This window comes from Giraffa tippelskirchi, chromosome 13 (assembly GCF_054371585.1).
Source record: "Giraffa tippelskirchi isolate mGirTip1 chromosome 13, T2T-mGirTip1v1.2.pri, whole genome shotgun sequence".
Classification (NCBI taxonomy): Eukaryota; Metazoa; Chordata; class Mammalia; order Artiodactyla; family Giraffidae; genus Giraffa; species Giraffa tippelskirchi.
Window position 1 is genome coordinate 87,205,572 of NC_137287.1, and position 12,811 is coordinate 87,218,382.

General features: G+C 38.8%; 1 long non-coding RNA gene across 1 annotated transcript in view; it reads left to right on the forward strand.

The window, feature by feature from the left end:
• Positions 1-12,315, forward strand: part of LOC145533483 (uncharacterized) — a 29,668-nt gene extending 17,353 nt beyond the window's left edge. Inside the window, exons 3-4 of the long non-coding RNA XR_014074124.1 lie at positions 7,425-7,525; positions 11,076-12,315. This is a non-coding gene — a long non-coding RNA (uncharacterized LOC145533483). The remainder of the gene's footprint in view (positions 1-7,424; positions 7,526-11,075) is intronic.
• Positions 12,316-12,811: the final 496 nt, after the last annotated feature.

A 12,811-nucleotide genomic window follows, 5' to 3' on the forward strand; every position in this document is an offset into this window, starting at 1 on the left:
TGAATAATTTGGGAAGATCATTTACAGAAACAAGAAAAACAGGTGTGTATTTTCTTAATATAGAGCATAATTTAGAAATGTAAATATGAGGAGAAAATTTGCCAAGGATAATTCGCTATTTAAACTTTGGTTTAATTATTATAAACCAATGTCTTGAACCATTTTACTCAATAATTTCCTCAGTGTAAAACCTATCCCCAAATTTTTGGATAGGGAACTTATTATAAGAACTCAAAAGGTTTAGGGCAATAAATATTATTCACAAAGCAAGTGTTTTGAAGTGTTAAATATTACAGAGTCAGAAGCATATGGACTGAGTTTTTACACATCAAAGACTTTTCTTGAGTAAAACCTGAAGCTGCATCTCAGAATTAGTGTTTTGTCAACCTGCTGTGGTAAATGGAGCCGGAGAGCGCTATGGAAATTAATTAATTGGCTCTGTGCTTTGCAGAAGCTAGCATAAAAAGGAGATTTGATTGATTAAATATTTTCCAGTGTCAGTATGTAAAAAGGAAACTATTTTTGAAAGTCAAGTTTTATAAAATAGGAGCCTTGCCACTGTGGTTTCGAGTCAGAGCTCCTAAATAAGGTTGGGGCCTGTTGAAGCATTGTCCTTCTGAATATTTACACTTGAATGAGTACTATCAGGTAAAAATATAGAGTTAGCTTATTGAAGTCAGTTATTTTACCAATAACATAGTCAATTTAACTTACAGAGTATTTTTCTTGTTTCTTTGCCTTAGTGAACAAGCAGAATATGTTCATTCAAAAATGCATAAAACTACAAGAAGTAAAGTGAAACAATCTTAAATTTTATCACATAGATGGATACATGAGTGCATCATTGAAGGTGGTTGTCTGTACATATAAATAATAGTATATTAAACAGTGGGTTTGTAATATACTCTTTTTTATGGCACTGCCATGTATTCATGGCTTCCCAGGTGGTACTAGTGGTAAAGAACCTGTCTGTTAATGTAGGAGATACAAGAGATGAGAGTTCAACCCCTGGGTCAGGAAGATTCCCTGGAGCAGGAAATGGCAACCCACTCTAGTATTCTTGCCTGGAAGATTTCATGGACTGAGGAGCCTGGGGGGCTACATTGCATGGGGTTGCAGAGTTGGACACAACTAAGCACGCACACAGACATGTATTCATATTCTATTTCCCTAAGCAAATTATTCTCCCAGACTCCAAAATAGCTTGTCAATACCCTCTACACTTTTTTCCCAACTATCTCCCAACAAAAACAAACTCAACAGATGATCTCATCTTCCATTTCACAGAAAAAGAAAACATGAAATGCCTCTGCCAGCAAACTTCACTGCCTCCTTTGAAGTCTGCAAAATGCTTGCATTAGTGTCCAGGCTTCCCTCTTTCTTTCTGCTATGAAAAAAGTGGGCGACCACTTTGATGTTTGAATCAGACCCCTCTCCCTGCCTCTCCTTTTCCTCTCTCACTCCCTCTTTTGCACTACCCTCTGTCTCCTCAGCTTTCCAGTTACACTGTTAAAAAGCAAGCTCAAGAAGCAGTACTGCTTTTTTAAAAAACTGAATTCTCCTTAACTCATGCTATCTTCAGATAGTATTCTCTGCCTTCTCTTATCTCCAAAGTCTAATTCCTTGAAAGCCTCATCTATTCTATTTCCATTTCCTCTCTTTCCAGTCACCTTGAATCCACCCTAATCTGGCCTGTTGAGAATGTTTTTCTGAAAAGGATGTAGGGAGGTGAGGTGCTTTCTCAACCAGCCCTTTTGGCAGAATTCAAAACAGTATCTTGTTTTATAGATTCTTTTAAACAGTTCCTGTGCTTAGCATCTGTAATTGCACACTCTCCTGATTTGCATCCTCCCTCAGGTCCCTATTTATATCCCTTTCTGGCTCCTCACCATCCTTCGGACTCAGAGGTGAAGTTCTTTAAGAGTGTGCAAGCCCTCCTCTTCTGTCTCCCCCTGAACGTGCTCCCCCTGAACGGTTCTGGTTTCAGTGACCCTCAGCATGCTAGTGTTCCCTGTCCTGACTTCTCTTCTGGGGCCATCTCACAGATCAAAATGCTCACTTGACGTCTCTACTCAGAGGTCTTAGCCTCTCCATGTAGAGGCTCCTCAAAAGCAACATGATCAAAATAGAATTTATGAAAATGCCCACCAAACTGCTTGTCTCCCGTTGTTCCATGTTTACTGGAATGTCCCCAGGCCCCAGCTTGCTCCCTTGGCCTTCAACACTTATGTCCACTCAACCGGCAAGGTCCGTTAACTCCCTTGAGTTATTTTTATGTTTTTAAAAAACAGCAACAAATGATAAAATCTCTCTTTTTCTTGTCACATAAGGTTAGAGAGCAAATTGAAAAATAGGCATAAGTCTATAAAGAAGTGTTATCAATTGTCCACTTGTCTGGCTTGACAAGAAAAAGTATTTCAAGTTTCTTTTTAAAATTTCTATCTTCCAATAAGGGAAAATATATGATGTCTGTGAAATATATCAATTATCAGATGTTGTTTCAGCTTCCAGCAGATTCCTCTTCTGTTTAGTCCCTTCACCATTCTTTTAAAAAATCCATTTTTTTAATAGAATGCACTAAATTTATGTTATGGCCAATGTAAATCTTGCTTGTCTAAGTAGACATAAAGAATTCTGTAGCAATCATTCTTATAAAATATTTTTGCTGATAATATCATGTTTTATAATTTGAAGGGTTTTTTTTTGAGCAACATAATTATGGAAAGTATTTCATAACCAGTCATGTGCTGTAATAGCTGGATCATGTTAAAATGAGTTTAAACAAAATTAATAGGAATATGATTACGTAAAGTTTGAAAAGTGTTATCTACCATAACACACTCATTTTCAAGTATTAATAGTTTTCTTAAAATTGTATTTTCACACAGAATAGGTCTTAGATTCCAAAACACATTTGAGAACTCAGTAAAAATACTTTCAGTAAATTATGACCCAGTAATATTTGTGAAAGCATGAAAAAAGGTCACCAGTCTGCATACCAAGCTGCACAGACTTGATGAGGGCAGAGGTTGCATCCGTCTTCTTTATGACTGTATTGGATGCCTGGTACGGGGCTCTGGCCATAGTAGTCCTCAGGAAATACTTGCTATATGACTGGACACATGTGAAAGAGTATGATGTCCACATGTCTGTATGGACTAAACACTGAAGCTCTAATGGCATATTTCACTTCCCTCTGGAGATGCCACACATCTTTATAATCTACTAGGAGAGTTGTTGTCATTGTTCAGTCACTAAATTGTGTCTGACTCCGCGACCCCATGGACTGCAGCATACCAGGCTCCTCTGTCTCTCACTGTCTCCTGGAGTTTTCTCAAACTCATGTCCATTGAGTCGATGATGCCATCCAACCATCTCAACCTTTGTCATCACCTTCTCTCCTGACCTCACTGTTTCCCAACATCAGGATCTTTTCCAATGAGTTGGTTCTTGGCATCAGGTGGCCAACATATTGTAGCGTCAGTTTCAGCATCAGTCCTTCCGATGAATATTCACAGTTGATTTTCTTTAGGATTGACTGGTTTGATCTCCTTGCAGTCCAAGGGACTCTCAAGAGTCTTCTCCAGCATCACAATTTGAAACCATCAATGCTTCAGTGCTCAATCTTCTTTATGGTCCAACTCTTATATCCATACGTGACTACTGGATAAACCATAGCTTTGACTATATGGCCCTTTATCAATGAAGTGATGTCTCTGCTTTTTAATTCACTGTCTAGGTTTGTCATACCTAGGGTATCATACTCAGTTTTTTCATACCTAGGGTATGGTTCTCAAACTTCAGCATCATCAGAATCAGCTAAAGATGCTATTAATATTAAAACATTGGGTGGCGAGCCCTGCAGCACACAGTTTCTATGTCTGGAATAGGACCTGAGAATTCGAATTTTTAACAAATGTCCAAGTGATACTGATGCTGCTGGTCCAGGAAGCCCACCTTGACAACCACTGATCCACGGCATTATCATTTACATAGGATTCAGTATATATTTAGCATATGGAGAAGGACACAAGAAGGAGCAGCAGCAACAGAATAAAATCATTGCCATCTTTTTTGCATTTTATGTGTGTTACAGCCAACACTCAAATAAGTGAAAAATAAGTTGTGCAAAATAGAAAAAATGTCAAAAGTTAAGGTTTTTAGATTTTGAAAAGAAGCACCGTGCTCTCTTTATTATACATGTTAAGTACCGAGACCACATTTTTTAAGCATTTTGCAAAAGTGCATGAAGTACCATCAATAGATACTTGATTTTTCTCAATCTATACAAACTATCAATTATCTTTCTAAAGCACAACTAGGACTTTCAGTCTAGACAGGATGACATAGACTTATTTCACCCTGCTTCTCCCCACTAAGGACAACTGCAATTCCTGGAAATTATGCAAGAGGCAAATGACAGGGAACTCTGAAAGGTGGTAAGAGGTGAGAGGAAGGTGAACTAATGTAGGTCCCCAGGGCTGAAGAAACAACATGGCAGCAGCAGATTAATGAATTCTACCAAAATAACACAGCATAAGCTCTGAAAATTAAACTGTCATTGGAACCACAACCTGCAAAGTAGGTAAGTACCAGGGCAATAAACCTAAATAACCCATCATGCCAAGAACCAAGAAAACCACAACTTGAGAAAGACAAGCAACTGATCATAGCACCAAGATAAATCAGATGTTTTATCTGACAGTGATTTTAAAGCCATCATCATAAAATGCTTACATGATTATGTGCTTAGTGGCTCAGTCGTGTCCAACTTCTTGTGACCCCATGGACTGTAGCCCACCAGGCTCCTCTGTCCATGGGATTTTCCAGGCCAAAATACTGGAGTATGTTACATTTTCCTTCAGTGGATCTTCCCAGCCAAGGGATTGAACCCAAGTCCCCTGCGTTGCAAGCGGATTCTTCACCCGCTGAGCCATTGGGCTTAGATAATCAGTTATTAATTTCTTGAAACAGATGGAAAACAGAATTTCAGCAAAGAAATAGAAACTATGAAAAATGAACTAGAAGTTATGATAACAACAAAAGCAAGAACAAAGCCATAAACAAAACAGACAAATAACAACGATAACAACAAACCTATCTGGATAGGCTTGATAGTAGAGTGGAGACGACAGAAGGTAGGATCAATGAACTTAAGCAATTATCAGGAGAATTCACCCAAGTTGAACAACAAACAGGAAATAGATTGAAAAAGAGACTCAGAGACCTATGGGAAACTAGCAAAAGATCTAATAATTGCATCATTACAGATAGTAGGTCTGAAGGATTATTCAGTGAAATAATGGCTGAAATGTATGTAAAACTGTACTATCTATTTAGAAAAGTAAAAAAAAAAAAAAAAAAAATCAGCATTGAGGAGGGCTAGGCAAAGAGTTCTTACAACTGACACCAAAATCATGATCCTCAAAGGAAAAAATAGTAAATTGGATTTCAAAATTAAAAACCATTGCTCCATGAAAATGTGAAGAGGATCAAAAAACAAGCTACAGCCTGGGAGAAGGTGTTTGCAAGCCACACCTGAAAAAAGACTGCTGACTACAGTATATGAAGAACTCTGAAAATTCAACAATAAAGAAGGAATCCAGTTCAAAAATGGGCAAGAGACACTTCTCTGATAAAGATGCATGGATGGCAAATAAATACATGAAAATATTGTTGATGTAACTACCCATTAGGGATATGCCAATCAAGACCATGATGAAAGGTCACCATACACCTCCCAGAACAGCTAAAACAAACAAAAATATTGAGAATACCAAAGGTTGGTAAGGAAGTACAGAAACTGTATTGCTCCCACATCGCTGGTGGCAATGTGAAATGCCACAACCACTCTGAAATTGTTTGGCAGTATCGTATAAACCTAAACATCCAATTAACATAAAACCCAGTAAACTTACTCAGGCATTCATCCCAGAGGAATGAAAACTTACTTTCACAGATAAAACAGTATACAAAAGTGAAGAGCAATTTTCTTTGTAACAGCCAAGTAACTGGAAATGACTCATGTATTTAATCAAATGGATGGTTAAATAGTCTAGGACACACATTCCATGGAATGTTTACTCAGCACTGCACAGTAATGAGCTATTGATACGTGGAACAACTTGATGAATCCCTAGGGGATTACACGAGTCACTGGAGCGAGTCAATCCCACAATGTTATATACTACATTATTCCATTTGCCTGACATTTTTGAAATAAAATTTTGGAAATGAACAGATTAGTGGTTGCCAACAGTTGAGAATGGGAGTTGGTTGGTGGGTATAGTTACCAAAAGTAATTTGATGGATCCTTGTGTTCATTTCCTGACTATGGTGGACACACAAAGCTATACATGGGATAGAGTTGCCACACACATGCACACACACACACACACACACACAAGTACAGATAAAGCGTAGATAATCTGAGTAAGATGGACGGGTTGTATTAATGTCGAGATTCTGTCTGTAATATTGTATGAAATGTAGTTGTACAAAATGTTAACAATGAGGAAAATTCTTACAACTTGCTTATCCAAGTAAAATATCTCGATGTGAAAGCACAACAAATCAGTCAGCTGATTTGCTACTTTTCAAGAGGTGCATCCGGATGGGGGTCCATTGTTCTGAACCCAAGGAGTCCATGGTGCCTGGAGACAGGTGTGTACCCATCATCAGCCCACAGACACAGAACTGAACCTGAAGTCTTAAGACTTGGCTCAAGAGTGGTTCAGCCACCCCTCCCACCTCCCTTGGCCTGTTCCACACATTGTTCTAATTAGAGAGCCGTTTCCTCTGCCCAGCTGTTTTCAATCTGGACAAACCACAGTGACGTCCAGCAAGACAACATGGTCCTTCTCATCTTCAGGGAGACCTTGCCCCAAAGCCATATGAGTTAAGTCTTTGGGGCAGTTTTTCTGAATACATTGAAAAGGACAAAATGCCTCCAGCAAACAGATAACATATTGTCCTAGAAAAAGATTTTATTCTGTAGACTAAATATAAGCCACTCTTCATACATGTTCTTTCCCATAAATTAAAGCTTACGAGTGACAAGTACTAAGTGAACAAAAACACGCTGACCTGAACTCTGAATGGGATGAATCAGTTTTATAAAATATATAAATTGCAAGTTTTAGTCTTGCCTTAATTCATTTTGGCAGCTTCTCTGTTATAAAAATGTCTCTGGGTTGGTTCTGATGATAAAAGTGGGATAGTATGTGTTCATTTGAAAAGTTGAGAGAAGCAAAAAGAGTGCGGGAAGGAAACCAACCCCATCACAGCCCTGCCTCATGGAATGAACTTAAGTGACTGTTTTGCCTTAATGCCTCTATTCCTGTGTGTGTGTGTGTGTGTGTGTGTGTGTAACTGGGTTACAACTGCATACAGCTCTTAAGGACCCTCTTGATGCACTTTTACAGGCATGTTTATCCAAGATTCATAATCCTGATCCTGATCTAAGACACTCCTCAGCTTCCAACTGGCCTCCTACCCTACTTCCCAGCAATAATCCCCACTCAAGGTAACCTCTATTCTTATCTCTAGACAAAAGAATGATTTTACCTCTTTTGGTATTTCATAGCAGTGGAGTGTGTGCTTTTGTGGCTGACTGCAATGTTTCAACATGAGGTTAGTCAGGCTTGCCCTGTTGCAAATATTGGTTTGTTCTTTCCCCCACTGTGGGCTGTTCTGATGTGTTAATAGTCAAAGGTTCATTCACCTCTCTTGAGGGACAAGTCTGGAGGCTGATCTCACCATGGGGTTGTTGTGAACAAGGCTGCTTTTGGTAGACATGAGCTCTCCCATCTATTGTCTACCTATCTGGAAGTAAAATGACTAAGCCGGGAGGGTGTGTGTGTTCACTTAGGTGATGTCACTAATTTTTGAGAACTTCCATGCTTCCCATTCTTGCTGATACTATGTGTCCTTTTAATTTTAGTCAGTGATGATAAATAATTGTAATTCAAAAGAAGAGCATAGTGAGTCTAGAATTTTGTATCTTGTGCATTACATCATGGTCTTTCACACAGATTATTTCTTGTCCTCATGGAATCATTTCATTGTTTTAATCTCAGAGAGCAGGATTAGCTTTAAGAAGAAAAGCAAAAACATCTTACAGAAAAGTCTGTCAAAAATATCTAAAGGAATCACATATTATGGGATTTTAAAGTTACTTTTAGTATCATGGACAGTGTGAGCGTGGGGTGGGATGTACAGGGCTTCCCAGGTGGCACTAGTGTTAAATAGTGAACAATAGACATTGGATCCCTGCATCATTAAGAGGATCCCATGGAGGAGGGCATGGAAACCCACTCCAGTATTCTTGCCTGGAGAATCCCACAGACAGAGGAGTCTCATGGGCTACAGTCCATAGGGTCGCACAGAGTTGGACATGATTGAAGCAACTTAGCACGCATATGTATTCTGTATGGAATATGTTTTATCAAAAAAATTACCATGATTTGTTGCACCTTAACTTACAAAACAGTTCTCAAAATATGATATTTTAAAGATATTTCAAACTAGAATATGATGATTCATATGATAAGATATATAAAGTTGTACAAAGGTAGTAGAAACTTGCTGTAGAAACATTCTTAATCATTTTTAATTGGTTTTTGCTTTGTTTTTTACCCAAATTTTATGTGAACATCTATGATTGATAATAGAATTAGTATTCTACCACAAAATTAATAAAAATAATTTTAAAAATCTTCATGTAAAACCTGCCAGAAGCTAAAATTTAATTACTTATATGCTATATTAAGAACTCTACTTATACCATTTTCATTATGTATGCAGCATTATATTGTTGCTGTTTTATTTCTCGTCTTCCTTTGTTTATTTTTTTCTAGCTTAGAGATTTCTCTTTTTTCCCTTTTTTTGACTTTGTTTTTGTACACATACACATTTTCTCCATTGCTAAATAGCTCTTTTATGTATTAAAGAGAATAGGCTTCCCTGGTTTCTCTGGTAAAGAACCCACCTGCAGGAGACACAAGAGATGGGGGTTCAATTCCTGGGTCAGGAAGATCCCCTGGAGAAGGAAATGGCAACCCACTCCAGTGTTCTTGCCTGGGAAATCCCATGGATAGAGGAGCCTGGTGAACTATAGTCCATGGGGTTGCAAAAAAAGTTGGGCACAACTTAGTGACTAAAAAACAACAATTAAAGAGAGTACAAAAAGGCATACAAAAATTGTCTCTTAATCTACAAGGATATGCATCTTGAAACTTTCTTCTTGGGGAAAAGTTTATATATAAACATACATTTTTATTAACTTGCAAATTTTGAAGTTCTATGATTCAATTATGTACTCTAAGCAGGGGGATAACTCTGAGCAATAAATACTGAGGTTTACTAGTTCCTGCTAGGTGTTTACCTTTTAAGCTTGTGGTTGTCTGGGACCCATCTACTTCAGAGTGTGTATTTCATTTCATACCCTCTCTGTAGTTACTACAGAGTGAACTGGATCTCCTGCTCTGTTGCCAACACTGGGAGTTGCGAAATTAGTCACAGTCGCTTGCTTTCCTTTGATATTCACTTGATTTAGAGGCAAGATCAAATCTACATTTTCCCTCATCTGGGGATACTGCAAAAAGCCCCACTGCATTTTATTCCAGAAGATTCTTGATGTTAACACCCTCTTATAGCTGGTAAGATTGCTTGTCATCTATGTGCGTTATGGACACACTTTTGAATTATTTCAACTCAGTCACTTCTCTTTTGGATGCCCCCTCCCTGCCCCGGCTCTCATCATTCCCTCTCCAGTGAAGACAGACTGCAGCAAAAAAAAAAAGCAAACAAACTATAGCTTTTCAAGTTGAGAATCCACTCAGTCACTTTTCATCCTGGGGATTTTATAATGATTATTTAAGGAATTCAGTTGTTTGGTGCCTCTAGATCAACCAAATAGAATATTTTAGTCCAAATGAAAAGAAACCCTTGACTCAGTCATCCCAATATTTTGTCTACAAGATAACCACCCCCCAAAAAAAACCTTAAAATAGTGTCTTAAGGTACAGAAAACATATTTTATGTGTTCCCACATATACAGCTTCCAAGGAAACTGAGACAAGAAAAATAGCAGAATTAGGTCAGTTTCTCTAAGGCACATAATGTGTGCTATGGTGTAACAAGCTTTGTGGGCTCTCGGACACTTGGCTGAGATTGTATTTTCATAGCTGTTAAGATGAATATTCATAATATATCAAACTCAAAAGACCCACTACTGGGTGAGTCATCTTCTCCTCCAACCCATTTTTCACTTGGATTATTCCCATTCCTATCAGGGCATCTCCTGGAGCGCAGACCTTTGGCCAGCAGCTGGAGTGCAGTCACCCTGACAGGGTATGAGGCTCATAGGGATGGACTCACCCTTAGTCCAGCAGAATGTTGAGGGCATTATTCCACAAAGAACATTTCTTTCTAGAGATTGTTCTAAAAGGCCCTTGTGTTGGGGGTAAACTACGGACTAATTGGGATCAGGAGATGTCTTTCCTGCCTTCCATTCTGGTCCGTGACAGTTTGTAAGCTCTTGTTTCTGAAGGGGAAACTGACAAAATCGATACAGAGCTGTAGTCCTGGCATCCTGTGATAGTAAACAAGTTTCCAGGACAGAGACTTTCACTTAGGAAACCAGGAAGTTCCAGCTGGACTACAGGTGGTTTGGACTACATAAGGGTTGATTTCCAGTGCTTGGGAATGAGACTGTAAGCCCATGTGCCGTGAAGATCTCACATTAGAGTGTACAGTATTATAGCAAAAGAGATGGCCAAGTTTAGGACAAAGAGAAAAAATGGAGGTTGGAGTTAAGAATATTTTGACTGAAAAAAAAATAGAGGTTGGCAGATGGTTAAGCACCATGTTGTAGAGGGCAAGAGTGTTATAGGTTATCTGAATCTTCTAACTGGTAACAACTGAAGTGTATGTTATTTTACACATATCTTTATATTCTCCACTCCTTTTACCAGAAAGAAAATAAATACCTAAGGATTATGATGATAGTTTGAGGAATGGAATCAATTTTTGTAAGCAAGCTAATTTTTTTTTTTCATGCATTCATCACACAGTTTAAGAATGGACAAAACTCCTCCTGTAGAGGGGCCATGTGGCCCCATTGTGTGGAAACACAATCTGAGAAAAAAGAAAAGATGGGGGCACTGCCACACATGGCCAGTAAGATGGAAAGTCTGGATCACACAGAGCCCTTCTTCCTCTCTTCCCCAAGAAGGAGCATCCAAAGAGTTCCCCAGCATGATGACTCATTTCCAATGGTTCTGGCATCTGCCCTTCCTTTTCACAATCACTACAGTGATCTTATAACTGCCTTTTCCAAGGGTTAATTTAATGTATCCACTGTAACTGATTCCTCCCCTTGGACCTATCACATATGTCATTGTCAGATTCATGTTCTGAAAATACCAATACATTGGTGGCTGAATAGCCACTAATCTTCTGTTTAAAAAAGTTTAATCCATATTAGCAAATACGTGTCACTATATTTATGTTTTGCAAATATTTGATATTCTAAAATGATATCTCAGTGATCTGATCACCAAGAGAGATACAGAAAGTGATTTTTATCCTGTAAACCAAGGTTTTCATCCTGTATGATTCCAACTCTGTGACATTCTGGAATAGTGAAAACTATGGAGACAGCAAAAATATCAGTGGTTGCCAGGTGGGAGGAACAGATGGAGAGATGAGTACTTGGAGCATGGAGGAATTTTAGGGCATAAGATTATTCAAAGGGCTTCCCAGGTGGCTCAGTGGTAAAGAACCCACTTGTCAATGTAGGAGACGCAAGAGACGCAGGTTCAATCCCTGGGTCAAGAATTTCCCCTGGAGAAAGCAATGGCAACCCACTCCAGTGTTCTTGCCTGGGCAATCCCATGGACAGAGGAGCTTGGTGGGCTACAGTCCATGGGGGTTGCATAGAGCTAGAGATGACTCAGCCACTGGGCAAAACAACACAACACAAAATTATTCTTACGATACAATAAAAGAGGATGGATACCTGTTGTTATACGTTTGTGAAAACCCTGAGAATGCACAATACTGAGAGTGAATCCCGATGTTAACCGTGGGTTTTGAGTAGTTCAGTGTCAGTGCATTGACTGTAACAAGTGTACCATCTGGTGGGGATTGTTGACAGTGGGGAGGCTGGGGGGCAGGCAGGGATTTACCTTTTTCTGTACCTTAACCTCACTTTGCTGGGAACCTAAAACTTCCCTAAAGATGAAGTTTGTTTAACAAATAGCACAAGTTAAATCAAAATAACCTTGCTTTATTAAATAATAGTACACAAAATGGTGTTTTTAATCCACTGACTGCATACCTTCCTTCCAACCAAACATCCCATCACACACTTTAAAAAATCGAACTGGTAAGATTCTTCAAAGTGTTTGTGAAATAATTTTAACCCCAGATTGTTAAAGGTTTTATCCAATTTGCTTTTCATGCCTGAAACGGCTTTTAGTTTATTCAGAGGACACAACCAGTTCTTCAGGGTGCAGGCAGTATGGTCTCAAAGGTCTGTTTTTCACATGACATGGAAACATGACTCTCATTAGTGATTGTAGGGCTTGGGGCACGTGCTAAAGCTGTGCTGAAGCTTAAATACACACACAAATTGTTAGATTTCATAGAAATGATTTCCTCTTATTATGTCATAAATCACGATTATTTCTAGTGTCATCTGTAATCTTGTGGACTAATGTGATATGTGATGCTCTGGAGCTTTCTGAAAGCTGCGTGGAGAATAGAGTTGCCAGCTGTGGGGCGACTGGAGCCTTCAGTCTGCGTG